The 8,684-nt window shown below is 45.6% G+C and overlaps 1 long non-coding RNA gene across 1 annotated transcript in view; it reads left to right on the forward strand.

Annotated features, from left to right (window-relative positions):
* Positions 1 to 8,288, forward strand: part of LOC109312253 — a 12,906-nt gene extending 4,618 nt beyond the window's left edge. Inside the window, exon 3 of the long non-coding RNA XR_002101782.1 lies at positions 8,274 to 8,288. This is a non-coding gene — a long non-coding RNA (uncharacterized LOC109312253). The remainder of the gene's footprint in view (positions 1 to 8,273) is intronic.
* Positions 8,289 to 8,684: the final 396 nt, after the last annotated feature.

An 8,684-nucleotide genomic window follows, 5' to 3' on the forward strand; every position in this document is an offset into this window, starting at 1 on the left:
GTCGCTTTACTAGCCGCAGCATCGCATTGCAGGCTCATGTTCATCTTGTGGTCAATGATGACCCCCAATGCAAGCATTCAGGTACAAAGAAGAATTTTTCCAACTATTTGAGTTGGTCTAATAAAAGATATCAGATTTACCCAAAGAACCTTGTCTGCCTATGTCCTTAGACCAACATAGATACAACCTATATCCCTGTAGCTGTGCTTTAGGTATTCCTCTTCCCTTGGTGACACCTCCTATGTCCAGGGTTGTGAGGGTGGATACACAGGGCTGGATTTGTTCGATACATTTCTATTAAGCAGAATCAAATCTATACAGAGTACCACCAACTTAATCTTATCCAGCTAAATAGACCAATATTCTTTCACTGTCAGAAATCCATGGATACTTTTATTTCATTTCAGTTGCTATCCCCAGAGCCTCTCTGCACTTCGTAGAAGAGTGAAACAGCATGTCCCACTAGGTCTTCTTGTGCCCTTTCTGATGGTGTCAGAGTCTGAGACCCCAGAGCGTACACCTGGTTGGCAGTCGTACACACTGTATTCGAAAACTGCCTGTTCAGTTTTGTTCTTTCTGTCAAATAAAAGAACATGCCTTGAGCAATCCCCCTCTTTCCAGGATCTGCAGTCTGTATGTCTCATTTTTCTCTCTGGGTAGGGACACAGATATGTTTGGGGCAGTTGCAAAAGGGCCGCAGCTGTTGTGCTGTAATTGTAACCTGCCAACAAGCCGAGAATGACACAAATGTACTAAAAGCACATCTATTTCAGCACTGCTTCATCCAGTGTTACTACGACTATCTGTCTTCAGGACTCAGATCCTGTCTCTTTCCCTGTTTCACCACAAGAGCTAAACCTGTCCTTGTGGATCTTCCTAAACCTTATTCCTGGCCCCTACCATCTCTCATGGGGGCTTCCTAGATCTGTTTGACAGGATTCCCTCTGAATGGGGTCTTGAATGGCCTCTCTGTCAATCACACCCTCTTCAGCTGTCCCTATCAGGTTCAATTCCCTTTCCCTTTCCCAGGCTGACATTCCTTACCATGCTCACCCACATTCTTCTTCCACAGGCAATGGATTGGATCGCATAGAACAGTGATTCTCAGCCATGGTGCCCTGAGGTGCACTGAGATCCTTTGAAGGGTGCCACAGGATGCCATGAAATGTTAGCACAGTTAGGTATGCAAACATTCACAAGATAAACTCAGAGTTTTCAATTAGTTGTGGTCTTTCAGAGTTTTTTTTACAATAGAAAAAGTGCTCTATTATTTTTCTGTTGTCAAAAAAGAAAGAAAGAAAGAAAACAAGGAGCTGGCATTTTCCCTGGGGTGCCTCAAATCTAAAGAAGCTAAGAACCACTGACCTTTTCATCCTCTCATAGTGCTCTGCTTTAGTAATTCTTGTTTGCAGTCTTATTAAGAAAGTAATCTGGGCTGAAGTTTCAAAATTTTCTCAGTATTGGTTTTCATTTGAAACCAATGATAAAGCTCCCATAGACTTCAGTGGAGAACTTGAGGCTAATGCTTGAGTGTATTTGAAAATCCCAGCAGTATTTGCTCTTAAGTAACTGAATGCCAGTGATGGCCAGTTTTTTTTTGGTGAAATGTTTTGGTTTCAGTTCAACAACATTCTTGGTGGACAAAAAAATTGTTAAAACATTTACAATAGGTGCTACTGAATAAGGCTACAGTTACCTTCTACTTCTGTACACCTTAATAGGCTACTAGTGTGTATCAGTTATAAGAGTATTGAATAGCCCTCTACCTTCCTGTTCCCCTGTCCCAATGGCCTTTATTTCAGGCAGTGTCAGGACAGAAGAAACTGAATTGGGTACATTAAGTTAAAACCTTTTTTCTAAATCAGACATCGCTTTTGGAGATTGTTGGTTTTCCTGAATGCAAGCTTGATATGTAGCTAGAAGAAATCTCTGTCTGAAGCATGAGAATAGCCACGTGGTTTTATTTATTTATTTATTGCAGTGTGGCCAGAATAAGTCAATTGATTCTTCCTTTTACTGAGATCTGTGTTATGGATGTGCTGGCAGGATTTAGCCCTTGGGATGGATATTTAATTAAACCAGTGACAGTGTTGTGTATATTCTTGTTGGTTTGGTTTTTTCTACCCCCCACCCCCCCATTTAAATTGACCTAGGTAGAATATAACTGTGTGTGTGTCTTCATATTAAAAGACAATCTTAGGTGATTCCCAACCCCTTGCCTCTTTCAAACACTGTCTGTTGTGTCCCATCTTCTGCCTTTGTTTTTGTCACAGGGGCACTCAGGTGCCCTGTTCCTAAGAAGGGAGAAGGCCAGCTGCCAATCTCCAGGGGCATCTCAGGTGCTGGTTGCTGGGGCAACCAGGTTGGTCATGTGACCAGAAGGAGGCAGGGCCGGGCCTTTATAAACAGCCCAGGCCAAAGCCTAGCCAGCAGTTCCCTTCTGGCAGTCTGAGGGGCAGGAGAGCTGAGCTGAGCTGAGCTGAGCTGAGCTGAGCTGAGCTGAGCATTGCAGCCTGACTACCCAAGCGGTTACAACATGGTAAGCGGAGAGAGCCAAGTGACCGTGTTATACCAGAGGACTGGGTGAGGCTGTAGGGGTGTGAGGAGGCCTCATAGGAGCTCCCCAGTAATCTGGGGGTTCCTGGTGCCCAGTGAGGCACAATGAGTGGTGCCAGGTGAGCACAGCTGTTCGCGCCGGAGGGGCGCAGTGTTGAGGGGTGTTGACCTCAGCCCTGTGGGGTGAGTGCACTGAGAGAAGCCCCAGGAGCAGGCGAGGGTACTAAGAGAGGTCCCAGGAGTGGGCAGGGTGCATATTATTAATAGAAGCCCCAGTGGGGGTGTTGACTGAAAGCGGGCAGAGGGGCTCCCAGTGGTGGGGACTCCGAAGGGTCAAAGGGGCCAGGTAAGGCTTAGGCTGCCTGAGCCCAACTGGAATAGTACTGGCAGTAAGCCCGAGAGGGCTAGTGAATAGAGGGGCGCCGGTTGTGTGACAAGCCCGGGGGCACCAGAGGAGGGGCGCCGGTTGTGTGACAAGCCCGGGGGCACCAGAGGAGGGGCGCGGGAAAAGAAAAGGACCTGATAACGTCCGGAAGAGCAGCGAGGTTTGGGGCGTGCTAAAAGGGAGGTAGGAGGCACGCATAGCCTATAGGGCTGGGGTGCACCAGGTCACCCCGTACGGAACAGGGAATAGTACAAGCGTAGGACAGTGTCCAGGGTGATAATTGGTAGCCTCCCTTATAGAACCATATACCAACAAGATGTGGCGGGCGAGAAAAGAGGGTGCTGGATCACCCTAATTGGCCACGGCAGGGGGTGCTAATGGGATCACGGCCGCTCCTGCACCCCACTCCGTGACAGTTTTCCATACCAGTGTATTCATGCTCATCTCAAATTGAAACAATGAATGAGGTAATAAAGGTATGCACAAGATAGTTCCTTGCTTTTAATAACAAATGTATTTAAACTATCTGATGGTATCCTTGGATCTTCTGCTGCTGTTGTCTATTCTTTTTTTCCCCTCATTCAGTGGAAAAAGTAGATTGACATTACTGGTTCATCATCATCTGTCACCAGAATTACTGCTCCTTACACACACACATAGCAAACTATTTACAAAACTTTTATTGGATGGTTTTAATGCATGCACCATATTGAAAAGAAAAGAAGAAAATACTGGGTAGGATACCTGAGTTTCAAATTTAGAAAGCACAGAATCTGAAGAAAATCCTCCATTTTAATTGTTGCAAACCTTACTTGTATTCTGATTTGAAGATATTTTGAGGCTTCCGTTTTGATTTTGTTTGGAGGCTTGGGGTTTTTTTTGGTGGTTGTTCTTTTTTTGTTTTTGTTTTTTGTTTTCCCTGGTGGCTTATGCAGAATGATATGTTGTCATCCAAATCATCTTAGATGAAAAGGAAATTTAATGCAGTATTTTCTCCTACACATGTACCTTGTCCCAAAAAATCAGCCCCCCAAAATTGGGGTGCATGAATTAAGTGGGGAAGTTGATTTTCTGTCTAGGATAGAAGCCCTGACTTGACTACTTCCCTGCTGCACTTCCTTGCTCTGTTCCCTTTGGGAATGCTACCAAGGAACTTTCCCTTATTAAGGAAAGCACCAGGAGTGCAGTTATATACAACCTTGTGGTTGGGAGCATAAGAAGATCAAATGCTTGACCCCTGTGATGAGCTGGCTCTGGGTCAAAGCTATCCCAAGCGGCAGCCTGTGAGGGGCCAGCATGTAGCCTGTAGTCCTTTCTCCCACAGACGTGCAGTGGGCGAAGGGGCTGTGTGCCATCTGCAGTGGCCATGCCAGTAGCTCAGTCCCTCATGCTGTGTAGGCTGTGCATCATCCAGGCAGGGGACTTGGGGTTACATGCCACTGGCTCTGTCCATGCAGTGGAGCTGGGGAGAGGGGCTGGTTATCCCAGGTACTGACCCCTGCAGCATATGGCTGTCATGGTGTCACCCAGGGGCTGAACACTGGTGCCATGCATAGCCCCTTGCTGGGGAAACTGGACAGCCCTGGTCTGGGACATTGGTGCCTTCTTGTCAGGGTCTGCCACACTGAAACGGAATCGTCTTTGGCAGACACTGGTGCAGTGACAGGCAGTAGCACTCAGCAATTTATTTGGACTGAGCTCTTGAAAGCATCAAGCAGCCGCTTGCATGGTTGCACATTAATGTTGGATTATGTTTTGCATGTCCTTTCTTCTCTTAACTTTTTTGAAAGAGGGAGTGGATATTGGAACTGCTGACTTCAGATCTGGCATATGCACTGATAGCTCTATTTATGGCAGGTATATTGAATAAATTGTCATCTTCTTGCAGCCTGATGTGAGTAATGACTGTTTAGGTAGGAGATCGGGTGGCATTTTGTGGACGGTTTGCCTTGAAGTTTCTCTGCTATAACCTTGCTTTACTCAAAGCCGTTTTAGAAATCAATTACTGCTATTGCCGTCCTTTGGAAGAACAACATGTCACATTATAGGGCTTCTGCTACTGCTCACAGCCAGTTACCAGGTTTGGGGAACAGTCAGTGTGGAAAAGGTTTTGTATTTGTCCTTTAATGACTGTTGGTACCATGTAATGAAACTTTCATTTTGCCCTTCAATCTGGACTCAGTGTAATGAGTGCTGGGGTCACATGAATTCAATGGGAACATGCACATAATGTTCTTCATTCAACCATCTAATGGGGCGCTTTCAGTCTGTAGAGCCTTATTTTGTGCTTCCTGTGTCCTGGAATTAATTCAGTTCAGTCCCAGGACACAAGGCAGCACAAAGACAAACTCTGTAGACTGAAAGCGCTCTGTTAGATAGTTAATTTGCAGGGCCTGGTTCTGCTACTGTTTAAAAGCAGTGGTATTTTGTTTGCTGAAGAGAGATTATCCCATATCCCTGTATCATATTCAGACAGTCCTCTTTGTGGGGGTGTTTGGGTTTTTTGTTTTTTTTTTACTACTTTTTTTTTATTGTTTAAACCACCCCCTTCTTCCTCTTCACTGCTTCCTCTCTCCGCCGCCACCCAATACATTTTGCCTTGTCCTGGCCACATGAGGAAGCTTGTCTTCCTGTTTTCTCAGGGAGATTTCAGTGTGGGTTAGCAGCAGCAGCTAAGGGCATTGCAAAATTGGGATGCTAAGCTGCCTATAGAGGGAAGTCCAAAACTGAGAATCAGTGGCATTCCTACCTTAGGGGTTCAGTATTTTCCAGTTGCAGTACTCAGACTACAGAAACCCAGACTGGAAACCCCTACAAACCACTGCATGCCTCTTCTCTCTGTGAGACATCCAAAATGCAATTTCAGTTGCCTGTAGTTTGGAACAGTTGTCTAAATTTTCTTATATGGCTTTTCTGCTGGTAGAGTTAACTCTGATTAATTTGCCACTATGATTTAATTTGCTGCTGTACTGGTTCCCTCTATCACTTCCTCCCCCACCTCTCCTCCAATTATCTAACAGTGACCAATTACTAGGAAGCGATGTTTTGCCATGATTTCTATTCCCTTTGGAGTACTGAATAAATCAGAGTTTACTGTATATATAGCTGAATTTGTTTTGAATTGCCATAGCACAGTTTTGGAGGTCTTGTCTGGGGGGACAGGGGTGGGGAAACATTCTGTCCAGAATGGTTTGTTATGGAAACTCACAAAAGCTGTTTGGGATCAGATTCACAAATCCATCTGTATTAAATTAAGCAAATTCTGTCTTAAGAGCAGCAGTGATTTATCACACATTGATTCTGGGGAGGGTTGGAAATGCAAAGCATGGTAGCTTGTGTGTTTGCAGGTGTGGGCATTTGCAGAGTGTTCATTTCCAACAGATGTCTTGGCAAAGGAAAAAATAGAAGGCAATCTAGAGGCTTTTTAAAGGAGGGAGTATCACTGCTGTACCTCTGGCCGAGCTATTGCTTGGTGTGTTCTAAGACAAGGGATTAAATTGTGGCCCCCAGTTTCCCACCCAGCCACTGCTTCCCCCTCATTTGCTCTGGCTGCAGTAGCAGCCAAGTGCTCCAGGTTGCCTCAGGGGTCCAGGGTGGGTTGGGCAAAAATAGCACTGCCTTCAGTGTGTGTGTGTGTGTGTGTGTGTGTGTGTGTGTGTGTGTGTGTGTGTGTGTGTGTGTGGTGGGGGGGAGTGCCCCACAGCCCAGGGTGCCCAAGAAGCATGATGCAGCGGGGAAGGTCATGGCTGAAGATCTAAGAGTGAGTCTGGGTGCATGGTTCAGTTGTCATGTGCCAAGTATATAAGGAACTACATATCTGAGGATGAGAAGAGTGTCAGTGCACTGCCCAAAACTTTCCAGTGTGAGTACTTAAAATTAGGCATTTAATTAAGGGTTGTGAATTTGTTGTTATTAGTGCTGAGCACTCAAAGCTCTTCAGTGGCATGTACTAACATACTTACCACTTCTTTTAAATATCCTGATTTTATTTTTTTTTTAATTAAATCAGCAGTGATTTAGAACTAGATCTGAAATATCTGCTCCTTCATCCCTGTCCCCAAAGGAAGTTTTTAATTTTTGAAAACCTGGCTCCTTCTCAAATGCGTGTCTAGTTGAGCATTTAAACCTGAATTATTTCTGAAAATGTTTGTATTCATGTCTAACTTCTAAGATTCATGGTTTTTAAATGTCAGTTGTAACTCATGAATATGAAGTACTAAAAAGAAGAGATGTTTCTCCATGCTTGGCAAAATCTTCCTTGTACATGGAACATTTTAGATATGACTAGGCTAGGCAGTTCTTTGCCTGGATTGCTAATAGAAGAAAATACACAAAACTTAAATTTTACCTTTGTTTAAAAAAAAACAAAAATGAAAGAAAACAATTGGTTTTATAAATGAAATTTCTTGTAACCCTTGTGCTAGGCATTGGGTGGCAGTAAAAGGGCCAGGTTCAAACTTAGGGGTTTATCGACAACTTTTTAAATGTGGCTCAAGCCCCATTTATGTGCTCTAAAGTAAACAGACTTCCCCACCCACAAGCAACGTTACACTGAAACAGGGTTTGTTACATGGCGGGGTGGGGAGGCAAACACACCACCTTAATGAAAACCTCGATTGTTAAATGTTAATTGAAACCCAAGCCAGTTAACAGCCTCAAGAGTTCCTGGCAAACCAACCCAAGGAGCTATCGCCTTGCCCAGTCCGTTGAGAAGGGAGACACAACTAGGGTTGCTGGCCAGGAACTATTCCATCTAAGACAGATTTTCCCATATCCTTTGTGTTTGAGTAGACCAGATGAGGCAGATTAGGGAGAGACATTTCTTCTGAGTCAAAGCTGCCTGACTGTAAGCAGAGGCCTTCTGCTGCAAACCTTACTCTTTTAGGGCTACTCTGCTGTGGGAGTGCTACCACCTATGCCAGCCCAACGTGGGAAGTGCTGGGTAGAGAGGCCTGTACCACAGTTGCTATCACTGTGATGTTGAGGATTGCTACTCTGGCCATCACTGCTGCTCTTCTGATGCCACCACTCCTCTGCCACTGGCATCTGCTGCTAGTCCTCTTTGGGTTGCCTATGAAACTCCTGTTCTTCTAAACCAGGGGTGGGCAAAGTCCGCCCCCCAAGCCAGATTGGACCTGCAGCGAACTCCATTTCCCTGCTGTGCCTGCCCATGTCGCTGCATCTGGTTTCTATGGTGACTGTGAGGTGCAGTGGTGACTGTGAGGGGCTAGGTTTTTCATGGCGATTGGTCCCAGCAGTACTGGCAGGGCATGCAGCTGGGCAGGGAGCTGATCCAGGGCTGGGATCTTGCGGTGGTGGCAGCGTGGTTCAGAGTGGAGCAGAACTGCAATCCACTGCCTGTGTGCCCAAGGGAGGGGCGTGCAGGCAGTGGATCATGAGTTTAGTACACAGAAAGCAGGCTTTCTCATATCCTCTGTGTTTTTGGATAGACCAAGTGAAGAGGATTAGGTAGGAATGCTCCCTCTGAGCTGCCTGACTAAGCAGGAGCCTTTCACTATCAACTTCCCTTTCTCGGGGTCTTATTTGGAGCCTGCTGAAACCAGTGGTGAGGTTTCGGTGGATTTCAGTGGAAGCCGAGTAAGCATCAAAGCCTTTTTTCTTTAATAAGACTTTACATGGTGTAAGTAGGTCCAAATCTTTACAGTCTGTATGTGGGTAGCACATTGGACAGGCAAACAGCCCTCCAAGCTCAGCATGCTAGGCAGTGGAGGGGATGTGATGC

This window comes from Crocodylus porosus, unplaced genomic scaffold, assembly GCF_001723895.1.
Source record: "Crocodylus porosus isolate Cpor-Errol unplaced genomic scaffold, CroPor_comp1, whole genome shotgun sequence".
In the NCBI taxonomy this organism is placed as follows: Eukaryota; Metazoa; Chordata; order Crocodylia; family Crocodylidae; genus Crocodylus; species Crocodylus porosus.